Source organism: Watersipora subatra, chromosome 8, assembly GCF_963576615.1.
Source record: "Watersipora subatra chromosome 8, tzWatSuba1.1, whole genome shotgun sequence".
NCBI classification, from domain to species: domain Eukaryota; kingdom Metazoa; phylum Bryozoa; class Gymnolaemata; order Cheilostomatida; family Watersiporidae; genus Watersipora; species Watersipora subatra.
Window position 1 is genome coordinate 38257356 of NC_088715.1, and position 17683 is coordinate 38275038.

The 17683-nt window shown below is 35.3% G+C and overlaps 2 protein-coding genes across 5 annotated transcripts in view; one reads left to right on the forward strand and one right to left on the reverse strand.

Annotated features, from left to right (window-relative positions):
* Positions 1 to 4966, reverse strand: part of LOC137401396 (putative polypeptide N-acetylgalactosaminyltransferase 10) — a 28924-nt gene extending 23958 nt beyond the window's left edge. Inside the window, exons 1-2 of one of the 2 annotated variants that reach the window (XM_068087725.1) lie at positions 4903 to 4966; positions 3184 to 3239 (exon numbers count right to left, since the gene is read on the reverse strand). The gene's annotated coding sequence lies outside the window, so the exon portion shown is untranslated. Of the gene's footprint in view, positions 1 to 3183; positions 3321 to 4902 lie in introns of both variants that reach the window. The other variant, XM_068087724.1, reaches the window with a different exon arrangement.
* Positions 4967 to 5940: 974 nt separating this feature from the next.
* LOC137402181 (mitochondrial dicarboxylate carrier-like) overlaps positions 5941 to 17683 on the forward strand; it is a 40330-nt gene continuing 28587 nt past the window's right edge. Inside the window, exons 1-2 of one of the 3 annotated variants that reach the window (XM_068088662.1) lie at positions 5941 to 6014; positions 12710 to 12783. The gene's annotated coding sequence lies outside the window, so the exon portion shown is untranslated. Of the gene's footprint in view, positions 6059 to 12709; positions 12784 to 16504; positions 16632 to 17683 lie in introns of those variants that run through there. The other 2 variants (XM_068088663.1, XM_068088664.1) reach the window with 2 other exon arrangements.

Below are 17683 nucleotides of genomic sequence, written 5' to 3' on the forward strand. Positions count from 1 at the left end.
ACTCACTAAACTAAGAAGTCCGGCTTATAAGCTTATTAAAAGTAAACGAAATGATATGCTAACTTAATTTCAACAACTGCAACTCAAACCTTTATTAAATCAACTTCATCAACAAAAGTAAAACATAACAATAATGGTTACCACTACCGATAACTCTTTCGGCACCAAAAAGATTTTTTGCCAAAACAATTGAATATTTGGTAAAACCAAATGTTTGAGATTGCGCATGTAAGTTGTTATAACAATTGACCAAATAAATTAGCATAAAATTATTTATCATCTGATGCGATAAAAAGGTCACAAATATGTTGCGGAATCAGTTCGGGCACTTTGTTGTCTTCTTCATACTACAGTGGTAAACAAATTAAGGATGTTCCAAGTCAGATGAGTTACCACTATTACTATATAGCTTATGGTATTATTATTACTGTTAAACATAAATACTCGTTGTCACTACTACTATCGCCCAATAGATAATTATTAGAAATCCATTAATCTACAATTTGTGAAATCTACGTAGCTGTAATGCTTCTGATCATTGCGAAGAAGAAATAGCTATAAAAGTAATCTTTTTTGCAAAGCGAAACTAAGGTCAGCGTGAGATGCAAACATGTTTTCCATTGGCTCAAATGCGAACAGATGATTGTTTTCTTCCAATTAAGCAAAGGCACGATAGGCCAATTATACAACAACTCACCAATCAGCTATGTTTTGTACTAAGCCTGCAAAATTCGCTCTTCTTTTGCAACATTTAGCTTTGATAGGTACGTACGACGTGTTACGGATTATAGGCTTGTCTTATATGCGAGGGCTTATATGTGGGGGCATATAATAACTGTATATAGCTCTAATAACAATTTACAACTTCAAGATATGATACTCCATCTGCATCCAGTTATACATATACATATATATACAGTTATACATATATATATACAGTTATACATATATATATATACAGTTATACATATACATATATATACAGTTATACATATACATATACATATATATAGTTATACATATACATGTACAGTTATACATATACATATATATATACAGTTATACATATATATATATACAGTTATACATATATACAGTTATACATATACATATATATACAGTTATACATATATATATACAGTTATACATATACATACAGTTATACATATATATACAGTTATACATATATATACAGTTATACATATACATATATATATATATATACAGTTATACATATATATACAGTTATACATATATATATACAGTTATACATATACATATATATACAGTTATATATATACATATATATACAGTTATACATATACATATATGTACAGTTATACATATACATGTACAGTTATACATATACATATGTTTAAATACTAACTTAAAACTAAAACCTTAAAAATGAATAAATTAAATTTAAATTTTGGTAGCTCAAGCTGGTCACATGTTCATGTTGAAATTATTCACGTTCACATGTTCATGTTGAAATTATTCACGTTCACATGTTCATGTTGAAATTATTCACGTTCACATGTTCATGTTGAAATTATTCACGTTCACATGTTCATGTTGAAATTATTCACGTTCACATGTTCATGTTGAAATTATTCACGTTCACATGTTCATGTTGAAATTATTCACGTTCACATGTTCATGTTGAAATTATTCACGTTGACATGTGAATTCACGAACTAATGAATTCAATTAAAGCTAGAATTTTCTGAAAAACTACAAAGGAACAGCTACCTTTACACAGGGTATCTCAGAGGTATGAAAAGAGAGATCGCGATCACCAAGAATGCATTAGCCAAGGTTTAGTGTTGATGACATGAAAATACCTTTTTATTTTTTTTGCGGAATCGTATGTGAAATATTTTTTCTATAAAAAGGATTATGGACTGCCCAATAAATGTATATATATATACAGTCAAACATGGATAACTCGAACTTCACAGGACCGAGCGAAAGTGTTCGAATTATCAGAGCGTTCAAGTTATCAGAGCAGTGTCACAAGTCCATGTATTTACTTATTTATTAGTAGATACATGTACATATACAAACTATAATATAAATCAAAAGCACAAATGGCTTGTTTCAAATTAAATGCTTCTAATGTAAAGTTTAAAACGTTTTTATCAAAAAGTATAGAGATTTTTCTATCACTTGAGATTGGTTTGTTGTTTGAGGTGATGTTATTGCCAGGACGTTTTTTAGATTGACATTGGCAAAACTTGATCGTTGTTGAAATGCTCAAAAGAAAAGACATCTTTTTCTTTTGAGCGTTTTACCCACGATCAATTTTGCCGATTTTTCTTGAAGTTTATGCAAAGATTACCTCACTTTTCCTTGCTTCCGAAGGACGATCGCTAAGCGGATGTTTGGTATAAATCAAATTTCACCAAACCTTTAGAAAAGTCGTTGACAAAAATATTTTGCCGATGGTGGTAATAACGACGCTTATGAATTACGAAAAGTTGAGGTTTACCTCTATGGCTTGGAATAAAGTGATTTTCTAAAGCGATAACAACCGTTTCGGTAGCCGTTTGGCAAAAAACTGTTCGAGTTAACAGAGTTGAGGTAGAGTTATCTATAGCAATCTATCATTACGTGGGAACGGACCAAAGAAACCGTTCGAATTAACCATGTGTTCGAGCTATCCGTGGGCGAGTTATCCATGTTTGACTGTGTATATATATATATATATATATATATACACGTATATATATACATATATACGTATATATATAATAACTAAAAGGTCACCTAAGTTTATTAATGCTTCAATGTTAATTTTTCGTGAACAATAGTTTACATATTGCAATAACAACAAAGGAAATGTATATTTTTAACTGTGCTACAAACATGAAACCAATGAGTTTTTTAACTTCTGCTAGATATATGCTTGAACCAAGCGAGATATACTACTTGTCAGTAGGATTTGAATACATATTTGTGCGGGGCAGTCAAGAGGAGACAAATCTAAGCTTGGTGCCAACAGATGTAAGAGGAAATTATTATTGCAGTCTGTGAAATTATTGTGTCAGTACACTAAGACTGCTTGTTAAACTTTCATGTAAAATGTTTCCATACCATAAAGCTGTGCTCTTCTTTTCAAACCACATGGATACATCACCTACTAATCACAGCTCACACAGCTGCATGTAAGCGTACCCTTACCTTAACGACTATGGGAGTTGAGATCGCATCTAGCAATGGCAGCACCAACCATACCCCTGTAACCAATCAATTCAACTTCTGTAGAGTATTTCAACATTTTCCAATTTTATCACTATATGCTCATAACTCTTCCTTGACTGCATAACATTTACTCAGACATGGCAGATTATTCTAAGCACGGTCTATTAGAGATGAAATTAAAAACCGTAAGCAGGTAAATCCTTTAATCTATCAAGATAAGAAGGCTTATTAGGGAAGCGTACGAAGACGTATTACAACTTGGTAACTGATTGCTCTTCCCGCATCACAAGCATCCAACAGCTCAAATATAATGTAAACATAGACAAGCCTATTTTACAGGCGGAACTTACAGATGAACTTGCACAAAATTGTAGCAGATTTTATCGTAAAGTATCAGTATTTTTCTATCATTCGCGATTGTTTTTGAGGTTTGAGGTGATTTCACTGCCAGGATGTTTCAAGATTAAAATCGATAAAAGGTGATCACAATTAAAGTTCTCAGATCGATCTAAAGTGCAATTATGACAACTAGAATCGCAAAGAGGCGCCCAGAATAGTGACGAGTAATGTTTCAACTTGACCGCAATAGAAACTAGTGACGTCATTACATTAAACATACTGGCAGATCGTCTAAAACATCAAAAACAATCGCAAATGATAGAAAAATACCAAAAATTTCTGATAAAATCTACTAAAATTTTGTGTAAGTTTATCTTTAATCTTGAAACATCCTAGCATTCAGATCACATCAAATACAATTCCAAATTATAGAAAAATGAAGATACTTTCCGATAAAATCAACTAAAATTTGGAATAACTTCATCTTTAATGAGACTCGAGGAGTCAATAACTTTGTATGAATTATAAAATAATTTACAATGGTATAATTTATAATATTGTGATGAATTATAAAATAGCTTAGTAATTAACAGTCTCAATAATCTGTAAAAATGGCAGCTCTCAACGGTATACCACCTTGGTATGCTTGAACTTTTCAGGATCTGTGCTAACACTGTTCATGTCCCTTTGCACCAGATCTAACTTAAAAACCACAGGATTCACTTAAAAAAAATTGGGCAACTAAAAGCTTGAAAGTCTCATTTCACACTAAACTAGAGAAATGAGGCTCCAATTATGGATTCCAACTAAAACTTGATCTCTTGAAAACTCCAATTTTAATCAAAGAACTCAACAGTTACAGAACCATTACTTAATTGTCATTGATTAAGACATTGATTGATACTTGCAATAAGCTTTGATTAAATTTGAAGTACGGTAAGTGTTACCATATTACCTGTAATGGGTAGATTTTTTTGATAAGGATGGCAGTTGTAATTTAGCAAACAAACAAGCTAGAAATTTAGAACAACTTAAATGGTGTCAATCAGATAGGAAACAGCAATCTTTAAAAAGTTTTGCAAATATTGAAAGCTTAATAAATGACACGATACCATTCATATAACAAGAGCTTATTAAAAAACTGAATGCTGCCAATCCAGCTACATAAAAATAGCTGAACTAGTTGATTATTGCACAAAGCTGTTGACATTTTCAAATTTTTTTATCTTCACATCGAGTATTGTTAATTGATTTTTTGGTTTTAATAATGCATGTCGTTGTTAGCAGCTCTGTTTTGCGTTCTGCACTTTGCATGTCCATTATTTTTAAGCAACATTCTAAAGCACCAAAATGCATTACCAGTATTGTACGTAGCTTTTATATGTCCCAACTGTGGACTTCCTTCGCTGTCGTGTCACGGTGAAATTTACGAACCACTGTGTACGAATTAACTTCGATACTGTAGTTCGCACAATTTGCCCTTGTTAGGTCAGCTTATGAATACTTTCCACATAAGTTATTTCACTTATCTATCACTGGCCTATTTCATTCGTTTACGAAAAAAGGTATACACAACTAACACAAAACGAACACCTAAGGAATAATTTTGAAGAAAACTATTGCAAAAATAATCATCTAATAAGTTGGTTTACAAAAAGAAATACCTAAAAATTGTATACGTTCCGTTGCTTTAGCAGAAACGACATCAGTCAAAGTACTGTTAAATGCATGGAGTAAAAAATACCCCTATATATTTGTTGGGAAAAAATTGACAGCATTGAACGAGCTCGGTATCAAATAAAGCGAAAACCTGACTTGAACATAGCAAAGAAATTAGTAACAAGTTTACTGTTAGCCTGTTGTGCAGTGTCATTTGAACACATGGCTAACTAAGAAAAAAAAATCTCTTTAAATTTACATAGAACACGTCGCCTTTCACTCTGGTTAATTTTGCGTTAGCCAAACTATTACCGATCAGTCGTCCTTAGTGCTATACACGTACATACAGTTTGCGTTTTTTGTCAAGTCAGATTCGACGTATATCGATGTGAGCGAATCCATACAAGGAATATCATTGGGCCAACACCAATGAGCTGTGATTGGACATGGCTATTTTTACATGGTTAAAAATACATTGTAGTTTGTAGTCTAAAAGATATCGTGTCAAACAACAGGGCAATCGCGTCAATGATTTAGTCCGTAAACCTGCTGACGCATCAGGTTGTCATAGATATTGGTCTCCAAACTCGGTATACTAGACTTGTATAACGAGTTTGCAGTACTCATCAGGCAGCGTCTAGTCCGAATCTTTGCCTTTACATTGTAGCTTTCGAATGTTGAGCGTTTGATGAGCTATGTGCGTAGCGGCTGCTCATAGGGCTTATCATTAGCTATTATAATTTGGATCACGTACGAAGAAAGTTCTAAAGAGACTGTGTATGATTCCATGAACTGCGTGCTCTATATAGCTGGTATCAAAACCTTAGACATAAAACAAGCAGAATGATAGTAAACAGTTTGTATATTTTTTAATCAGTAGATTGTCATGCGTAAAATCATTTTGCATGCACCTTAATGTTTTCTTTTGCGAGAGTTAGTGACTGCGTGTATTACATTTATTTATAACACAGCATTGATTCGTGTTAGTAAATATTCTCTTAAACTTGAATTACATTAAAAATTTGTGTAATTTTGCACGTATTTACTTTTTCGTCTACAACTAATTCAGGTGCCGGTATAAAAACTCGTCAGTGGCTGCAGGAGCTTGCTGGATTTGTTTAAAAGGGTTTAAAGTAGTTAAATAAAACGTGCCATTGCTATGTATAAACAGGTCTAAGCTGGTGGAGTAGATTGTGTGACTGATTAGTCTATGCAGGTAGAGATTGTACTAGCTTAAAGCTATTTTTGTATATAATCTGTATAGCGCTATCACAGATTGTATATAGCTATCACAGATTGTATAGCGCTATCACAGATTGTATATGGCTATCACAGATTGTATTGAGCTATTTCATGGCAGGTATGGGCAAGCAAGTGGTCAGAAGTGAAGGAATTTTAGGGCTATTATTGAAGCAATGGCTGTCTTATCAGACAGCCATTGCTTCAATACTAGTCAGACTGGCTAGGATTGTATACCAGCACAATGATTTGCATCAATCACTAGAGACTAGCGTGTTTATCGAACACTCGGTGAGCAACAAGTCGTTAGTACTTTTATTCAACGCCAACACACAGTTGAGCTCTTAGCACATGTACATAGTCTCGCACAGAATCATTGCGTCAAGCATAACGTAATGTATGCATTGCATTGCAATGAGCTGTTTGCAACAAGGGAACAAACTGTACAATCCCAAATCAATACCATAGTTAAAATATACAGTCAAACATGGATAACTCGAACTTTAAGGGACCGAGCAAAAGTGTTCGAATTATCAGAGCATTCAAGTTATCAGAGCACTGTCACAAGTCCATATATTTACTTATTTATTAGTAGATACATGTACATATACAAACTATAATATAAATCAAAAGCACAAATGGCTTGTTTCAAATTAAATGCTTCTAATGTAAAGTTTAAAACGTTTTCATGAAAAAGTAAAGAGATTTTTCTATCACTTGAGATTGGTTTGTTGTTTGAGGTGATGTTATTGCCAGGACGTTTTTCAGATTGACATTGGCAAAACTTGATCGTTGTTGAAATGCTCAAAGAAAAGACATTTTTTTCTTTTGGGGTTTTACCCACGATCAATTTTGCCATTTTTTCTTGAAGTTTATGCAGATTACCTTACTTTACCTGGGATTCGTTAAGAGCAACACTCCGAGGCAGTTCAATTAGAAGTTTTATGAGGTTTTACGGTACATTCTATATCACTCACGCTTTTTTAATAGATACTTATTGAATGTACACACGTATTCTGTGTTTAGGTCAAACGATGAATAGTTTTTTGTAGCGCAGACAACGTATACGTTTAATTACAACATTTTTTAAGACGTTTTAAACATTCAACATTCCGACGTTGATTCAACACGGAATCAACGTCGAAAAACTATTCATCACGGGTTAGCCGAGTCACGCACTCAAGGGTTTTCGCCACGCACATACAAAACAACATGCGATTTTTGTTTTGTATGTGCGTGGCGAAAATTCTTGCGCGCGTGACCCGGCTAGCCCGTGCTATTCATCGTATCGCAGTGTAAATCAAATTTCACCAAACTTTTAGAAAAGTCGTTGACAAAAATATTTTACCGATGGTGGTAATAACGACGCTTATGAATTAGGAAAAGATGAAGTTTACCTCTATGGCTTTGAATAAAGTGATTTTCTAAAGCGATAACAACCGTTTCGGTAGCCGTTGGGCAAAAAAACAGTTCGAATTAACAGTGTTGAGTTCGAGCTATCTATAGCAATTTATCATTACGTGGGAACGGACCAAAGGAAATGTTCGAATTAACCATGTGTTCGAGCTATCCGTGGACGAGTTATCCATGTTTGACTGTATTAAGTACATTCTACAGAAACCACTATTATCTTACCCAAGCCATTGTAATAACACTTTTGTTTAAATTAATTTGATGTTAAATTGGTGTGTCCTACTGCTCTATGTACAATCTGCTAGCATATTTTTATACCATTACACAAAACACTGTTTTGCAAGTTCTTATTTGAATTTGATATACTAATTTACAATTAAAGCTACAGACTTGCAAAAGTGTTGCAGTACTATATAATATTAAAAATTCTGTATATTACTGCTGCTTTGAGTTTCAAGTGTATTCCACTATTTAATCAGAAGATAACAGTGTATATTGTATATCATAAAGCTGGGTTATGAATTAATATGGTTACGTCTTAATCCAAATTTTGAGAAGTATTCTCAGGATGTTCACGCAAGTTGTTTCTAAATATTCCAGAATATCCCTGGAAGATTTAGAAAATATTTATGACATCAGTGAAATTGTCTATATTATTTTACACCAATACAATCCATCAATATAAATATGTACTGTATTACTATAAATTTTACAACTTACATGTATTTGATAATTGTAAGGGATCTTAAATTCAGAGTAACATTTCAACAGACAACCCATTTCGAATTATGATTGGCAGATGCATGAAATATAATAATCACAGTTTATTAAAACTTATGTTTTTTATGTGATTATCAAAAGCTACATTAAATAGAATCATGATTTATTATTATTATTATTCAGTTGATTTACTGAACTTTTAAAAGTTTAGTATTTTGGCTCACTATTTCAATTAACATTTTTCACAGCTTTCATGATAAGTACACAATTAATGCTCAAGAAATTACATTTCTTGAGCATTAATTGACCACCGTAGACCTGGATTCTCTTTCCAAAACGGCTCAAATGTGATGTAGTTGTGGAAGATGGTTTCTGTTTACACTTTCATGCAACCTCATTCGTCGAAATATTTTCACAAATATACTTCACGCATTCAATAAAACCATGTCTATTGTTCTTACGCGTCTGTTTTAGCGTCATTGTAATGCTGTCACTTTTAGCAGTGATATATTCTAGCATACCGTAAAAATTCATTTAATTTTTTAACCTTAGCTCGAAGGAGTACATATCGTTGTCTGATAATCATGACAAGCCTGTTGGTCACGTGTGATAATCGAAAAGTGCTGCAGAGATTATTCGCGAAGTATTGGGTCACATGATCAGATTACGACTCGACGATTAGATCAAACAGAAACAAAACTGTAAAGTAGCGAGCATCTATATCTGATACGGGGTCTTCGGTAAAACCCAAGTGTTTGTCATAAACTAGTGCTTCGATATGTTTTATGTTTTATATTGAGCTTTTTATTGGCCTTTCAGTTCACGTGAGAACATCAGGTGACAAGACGATAACCAAACTGTAATGAATATGTCAGAGAAATAAAGAGATTCCAATCTACGGCGGCTTTTCGTTTTTGAGCTGCTAGCTCAAAAACAGTAGCTGCTTTGGTCTGCTTTTAAATACTTAAACAATGTCAATGTTAAACAATAATAATGGCCTCATCATGGATATTTAAAAAGTTGTAAAACTTTGTCAACTTTTTCAAGCTTTAAAATTCTTTCGAGTCTTTTAAGTTGAAAACTGGAAAACTAGTCAGTCAGTCTGAGACACTTACTGATGATTAACAGCCTTTTTGTTTTGTTCTTGTTTTGTTATTTATTTCTTATCAACAGTTCAATAGTTTCGATGTCTATGCCTTTCAAAATACTTACAACTTCATGCAATGCCTGAAGCTGTATTAGTTTTGCATTACTTCCTGCTAAAGTTGGTTTTTGAACCAACCTTAGCACAATGATTATGTCAGCAACAAAATATTCACACATACATTAATAAGAACATATGCGAAGACACCTTTTCGATGTGATTTAGTTCAAGAATGGAAGTACTTTTTTAATCAATTACATGTTCTGGTCTACACTTTCAAATATGGTCTACTTTTCAAGGTGGTCAGGTCAGGTGCTAGCTTGCTACTGGTAACCATGTAACCCAGTACTACCTGTGCCATGGGTCGGGTCGCCGGCGACTAAACCGGCAACCCCTCCCTTTCTTTGAAAGAAGGGTTTTGAGGGAACCAAAAACAACATCCACCCAACATTCGGGCATGTACTATCCCGACAGCAAAAATACCAGTTGGAAAGGGCGAAAGAATCTCTTGCAGATCAACGGCCGCGTACTGCAACTTGTCATACTCCCAATTGTCTAGGTCTTCTTGCCATTGGATCAGAGTATGACTAGCCAAGTTAGTGGATCTCTGCAGTGCATCAGAAGAACCACTTAAATCCACGCACAGCTTTCTGCTTGCAATGACTACCAATGTCCACATTGCAATCGTCAATGCAGAGCAATGATCGGACTACGGAGCCATCTTAAAACACACCAAACACATCAATAAAGCAAGCAGACATCTTACTCTAAAGAGAGGGATTGCATAGAGATAGAGACACTTTCAAAGAGATTTCATGCGAGGCAAGGCGTTCTTTTATGGTGTTGATTTAAGCTGCAATGAGAAAAATTTATCAGAGCCACGTAGCACCAAGACCCAAGAAGCAACCAAGTTTACAAACATATTGTTAACTCAAATCAAACAAATCAACATCTTGCAGGCTAATCAACTCAACCTAATAACTGTTTTACTAGGCATTTCATCAGTCAACTGCAGTGTCAGAAGTCTCAGCTCTTCAAAGGCTTTAACGATAAGACATTCCGTCTAATTTACAGTCAACTTTGGCTCACTTTCAAAGAAGTTTTGAACTGAAGCTGCTGCCTTTGTACCATGTTTGATCTTGTTTAGGAGGTAGTCTAATAGGTAGGTAGGAGTGCCGAATGTTGATGAATTATGGAAGTAAATGTTACTGGCAATGACCAACAAATAAAAGAGAATATTTCGCTGGAAGAAGCAACTGAAATAACTAATTTGTAAAAGTTTCATGCTCAATTTGGGTCAACTAAGCATACGCTCGAGGGCATTAATGTAATATTCACTTTATTTTTTACAGCTTATTGATTCGATCTTTTTTCGGCATTAAAGAAAGTGCAACGTTAGTTTTCTTACCTCGGTTATGATCTGGGTGTCTGCTCTCTACAAACATTGTTCCCCCAAGCTCGGACACACTTTGGAAGTGTCGGTTTGCTGACCGATCCTTCACAGTAACTTCTGCGATTAACGAAAGGCATGTGTTCCTTACAGTCGTTCAGTATGAATCAGTTAATTAAATGTAATATTAATGGAATTGCCGAAATTGCACGGGTATCAAAAATCGGCTTATAAACAGTGACAGGTAATGTAGTTGCCTGCCACTTGCTATTAGCTTGGCACATTGTCAATGGCTAATTTGAGTAAGCTAGTAACCTACGTATTGCAAAACTTACTAATACGAGCCATGAGAGCAAGCATAAAGTGATGTTGCGCCGTAGCACAAAGTGGTATGGGTATTTTCACCCACATAGTGACATATATGAATGAATCCATCAATCTCGCGTAGTTCAATGGTTTAGCATAGCTACGGCCAAATGGTGGGTCTAGATCCGGATCTTTCTAGCCTTTTTAGTGGATTTTGTAAGCTGGCTGTCAAAAAACTTTTTTCAAGTATTGATGTTCAAAGTTGGTTGAAAATTTTTTTTGTTAATTTTCGGTTTATTTTGCATTGGGTCATCACCTGTAAGCTTGAAAAAATTATATTTGATGCTTAATTTTAAGATATACACAAATAGTTGCATGCTTTGATAAAAAAGAAAATGCAGATCTTCAGCTCGTTGTGAATCTTTAATTTGTCAGATTCGGATGTAGTGGATCATGGAAACAGGGATGGTCAAAATCATTTGGCCATCCCTGGTTTATCAATATTGTCTCGGAAATGGAAGGTTCTGAGCTCAAATCTTCTGCGATACAGATTCTTCATTCCAAGATTTTAATAGCTGTAATAGCTGGACAAACAGAATCACACAAACTTTGAGATGTATATAGATTTGTAACTTAGGTGTTATGCTTCATCAAATACCTTTACGAACCATAAATGAAACCATAAATTGGTCAAGTTGTCACAAGTGGACTGATGTCTGCTGCATGCACTATTTAATCTGGTACTTGATGTCGTAAATTGTCAATTAGAGGCTCGCTGAGCAAGTGTAAGTCTTACAGTAGTAATATTAACCAACATATTGAGGAACACATATGTCATCCACATCATAGCGTTTATTGATTTAATACTATCATTTCTAAAAGAGCTAGATTGGTCGAAACCTATACGCAGCTTGCTGGGTATAGTTGAGTATCGCTTTAAAGATGAACTCAGTAGAGTTCATCACAAAGTATCGATCGGCGTTTTTCTATCATTTGCAATTGCTTTTTATGTTTGAGGCGATGGGTCTGCCAGGATGTTTCCAAATATAAATTGACAAAACTTGATCACTATTAAAATGCTGAGATTCAAGCAAGTGTGATTAGAGTATGTGTCTGTAGTTGCAAAGAAGTCGACAGAATGGCGTCGCATAACGCTGAAACTTAGGCGCAATAGCTGATATCAATAATATAAGAGAGGCAGCTGTCTCTCTCGCTTTTTTACATAAAGTTATTATGTAACTTGCTTATTATGTAACTTTGGTTGTGACCTTCTAATAATTGTTTTACTCTTTCAGGTTTCTGTTCTACTTTGACGTAGCTTCACCCGTTCTTAACTGGGACAGTTCTCTGGGACAGTTCTCTGGGACAGGTCTGTTATTCTTAATTATGTACTAAATATATAATATATAATTGCTGTCAAACCATGTCCACCTTTACAAACAAGCTTAATTCATTCTGGAACCAGCTTCGTATGATGAAACCTTTGAATTTGAATTGTAAACCTTTCAATTACCAAATTACCATGTTTTTAGAAATCTCAAATTTCTTTTGTGATGTAGCTCAAGTTTAGAGTAAAATATTTCAGCCAATTTACATCCATTACATCATAAGTTGAAACATTTGTATGTTAGGAAAATGACAAGTAGAGGTTTGACTGTGTTGATACGGTTTGACTGCACAGTAGACGCTCCTATCACGCGTATCTCCTATAACGTAAATTTCAGATAACGTAACAGATTTATGCAAAGTTTTTGCTTCGTAATACAGAAAAAATTCCATATAACTCAAATATCAACTAGTTGCAACTTCTCAAATTCTCTTAACTGGTAAACATAAACCAGTAAACCATTTGCTTAAAATGTAGAGGATTGTTTATTAAAAACCCTTGAATGGTAACATATCTCGCCGCACTTGTGAGAAAAAATGACATACGTATAGCGTTATATCTATTATATACAACTTCCATGACATTTTAGTTTCTCATGGTAGATCGTCAGATGTGTCGACAGAACAGAGAATAAATAGCTGTGCAATTGTTCATAAATACTAAAAATCGATCGATTGGTGCGGGTGTTACAGCGTCGGTCTACCAATCTGAATCTGACGAGTTGGAGTATTGTCAAAAAATATATTTTATTCTAACTTTAACCACTGGATACAGATAGTCGACGAACAGGTAGACACTTTTCTTTTTATAGTACAATGTATTTCTGTTTCGCTTCAATGTAGACATATAAAATATTTGTTATTAGTTTTACTTTCCAGATTAGACTTTTCTCTCTAGAAAAAAATGAACAAAGCATTGTAAATAGACATCAAAATGTTCGTTCCCCCATCAACTTAATGTAAAATTACTGCAATCATAGTCTATAAAACCAGTAAATTTGATCGGAACAAGAAGCCGAGTTGTTGATGCAAACCAATGATATTACAGCCAACAAATTGAAAAGTTGCGTCTAGTTTTTTATGGCCAAAAAGGGTGAGTTTAGAAAGATCATGTGATGCAGTGTCATGGATATAAACATGTTAAACCTCTCGTTTCTGCTTCTATCTGTATATATTGTACATCCATGTATATCTGTATATTGCATATACATGTATATCTGTATATTGTATATACATGTATATCTATATATATGGTATATACGATATATACATACCTGTATTATACAGTTATATATGGTTGCCATCTTTGTTAGTCAGTTTACTTGTTAATGATTCAGAAGGGGCATTTAGCACTTGGTTTATCAATGATTAATCTGCGTAACAACAACAAAGGTTTCGATTTTGAGTTTTTGTCCCAAATACAGCATCAGCCGTATAGTATAAACTTCTGATTACATAAGGTCCTCTCATTACATAAGGTACTGTGATTACATAAGGTCCTTTGATTACATAAGGTTCTCTGATTACATAAGGTCCTCTGAGGGTAAAGAATATCAGTAAGGTTTTTGTATGGTATCATATCAGAAATTCCACAGAATGTAAAGCGTCAAGTCATGGAAAGTTTTCAAATTAGATTTGAATATCGAGTGTCCCATAATTAGCCTTTAAAATATCGTTTTCTCTTCTGTCATTGGCAAAAGAAGACGAGTCTTTAACCCTAGCCTCTAACCCCGGTTTCGGACATACATTGAGTATAAATTAAATACATTAAATAGACACTGAAGGCGTGCACTTGACTTGATATAAATAGACACTGAAGGCGTGCACTTGACTTGCTATAAATAGACACTGAAGGCGTGCACTTGACTTGATATAAATAGACACTGAAGGCGTGCACTTGACTTGATATAAATAGACACTGAAGGCGTGCACTTGACTTGATATAAATAGACACTGAAGGCGTGCACTTGACTTGATATAAATAGACACTGAAGGCGTGCACTTGACTTGATATAAATAGACACTGAAGGCGTGCACTTGACTTGATATAAATAGACACTGAAGGCGTGCACTTGACTTGCTATAAATAGACACTGAAGGCGTGCACTTGACTTGATATAAATAGACACTGAAGGCGTGCACTTGACTTGATATAAATAGACACTGAAGGCGTGCACTTGACTTGCTATAAATAGACACTGAAGGCGTGCACTTGACTTGATATAAATAGACACTGAAGGCGTGCACTTGACTTGATATAAATAGACACTGAAGGCGTGCACTTGACTTGATATAAATAGACACTGAAGGCGTGCACTTGACTTGCTATAAATAGACACTGAAGGCGTGCACTTGACTTGATATAAATAGACACTGAAGGCGTGCACTTGACTTGATATAAATAGACACTGAAGGCGTGCACTTGACTTGCTATAAATAGACACTGAAGGCGTGCACTTGACTTGATATAAATAGACACTGAAGGCGTGCACTTGACTTGCTATAAATAGACACTGAAGGCGTGCACTTGACTTGATATAAATAGACACTGAAGGCGTGCACTTGACTTGATATAAATAGACACTGAAGGCGTGCACTTGACTTGATATAAATAGACACTGAAGGCGTGCACTTGACTTGATATAAATAGACACTGAAGGCGTGCACTTGACTTGATATAAATAGACACTGAAGGCGTGCACTTGACTTGATATAAATAGACACTGAAGGCGTGCACTTGACTTGATATAAATAGACACTGAAGGCGTGCACTTGACTTGATATAAATAGACACTGAAGGCGTGCACTTGACTTGATATAAATAGACACTGAAGGCGTGCACTTGACTTGATATAAATAGACACTGAAGGCGTGCACTTGACTTGCTATAAATAGACACTGAAGGCGTGCACTTGACTTGATATAAATAGACACTGAAGGCGTGCACTTGACTTGCAGTAAAATTGCTGCACTCATTTGTAACCAGGTGAAAGGGATAAATAGAGAAAGGTTGTTGATACAAACCAATAATACCAGTTATTGTGACGTCCATTAAATTAATAAGTCAAGTTTAGTTCTTTTTATTTCAAGCCTAAAGGTTGAGTTTAGAAAAGTTTTTTAATGGGTTAGGCTATTCCCCCAACATGCACTTTCTTGGAACAAGTTATTTACGTTGTAGGAGCGTCTACTGTACATGTAAGTGAACGAGCTGACAGTAGGTAGTAACTAGTGCTTTGCTATCAAATCTTCTTATTCAGTAACCAGTAGGTACGCTGAACACTGTTTATAAAGCCGTGATTGTAGTGACAGACTGTGATAGTTCTTGATGAAATGAATGAGGGAAGTAAAATGTGTTTGTCATAGAAGCTAACAAGCACAGATGTTATCTAACTTTGTAGTGAGCAGAACGAAAGCCTCGGTTTGAATCAAAGAGCTCCGTGAGAACCTAACACGCAAATAAATCACCTTTAGTTCTTCAAATATTTCTAAGCTTGTCATACTTGTACGGTAACTAGTACAAACGGTTCATCGCTAAGCGGTTAGTAACGAAGAAGGCACTTCTCTGCGAATGTCACAACTCTTGCGGTAGGTCTCTGCTTGCCACTAGCCATACGCAGTTGATCATCATTTTTGACCCTCTATATCCAGGGCAATAGGAAAGCTCACGGTTGCTGCGCGTGCTCTGCACAAGTCGGTTGACATGTGGGTAAGGTTATCACTAGCGGCTTCTCAAGCGGATAAGACTTTGTATGCTAGTTTGTAGTTAGCTAGCCAGCAAGCAGCAGTACAGCTGTGATAGCCTAGGCAATAACAGTAGATCTGATACTCTGAGTAAGTAGCTATGTTGCCTGTTATCATCTATTTCTCTTTCACTGTCATTTCTATGTATTGTGTGCTGTAGGTGAGCTTTCAGTAGAAGCATTCAAAAAGAGATGGTATGTCTCTTGGTTCGTGTCTGGTGATAGTGTGCAAGCAATATACACATACTAGTTTTTGGGGTAGATCAGCACAATGAGCTTTTTTAATGGACGTTGAGAAACATATTTTCATTGGACAAGTTAAACGTTTATTAAACGTCGTCCCTGTCAGTGCATGCAGTAGAGCATAAGTTCGCACACTATTACACAAGAGAGTAGGCTCACATTTTTAATACGTTTATACCTTATTGGCTGTAGCCTATTGACTGTACCCTATTGGCTGTGCCCTACTGACCGTACCCTATTGACTGTATCCAGTTGACTGTACACTATTGACTGTACCCTATTGACTGTACCCTATTGACTGTATCCAGTTGACTGTACCCTATTGACTGTACTCTATGGACTGTACCCTACTGACCGTACCCTATGGACTGTACCCTATTGACTGTATCCAGTTGACTGTACCCTATTGACTGTACCCTATTGGCTGTGCCCTACTGACCGTACCCTATGGACTGTACCCTATTGACTGTATCCAGTTGACTGTACACTATTGACTGTACCCTATTGACTGTACCCTATTGACTGTATCCAGTTGACTGTACCCTATTGACTGTACTCTATGGACTGTACCCTACTGACCGTACCCTATGGACTGTACCCTATTGACTGTATCCAGTTGACTGTACCCTATTGACTGTACCCTATTGGCTGGCTCGAAACAGAAATGGTTGCTTAAGATATTACCATTGTGTAACAATTTTTTGTAACATGTAATATCTGTATTAGAATTGTCGAGGTCATTAGTTGGCATGCTGGCTTATCCTGTCTTGACAAACTTGTTTTTGTGGAGTTGTCCCCCCGTCGAGCGGGCGAGCAACACAACAACTTGTCACAAGACGCACTGCACCTGATGCATCAGCTGCACTTCTAGGGAGTTGTTCTCTTCAGTCTATGCGGCTT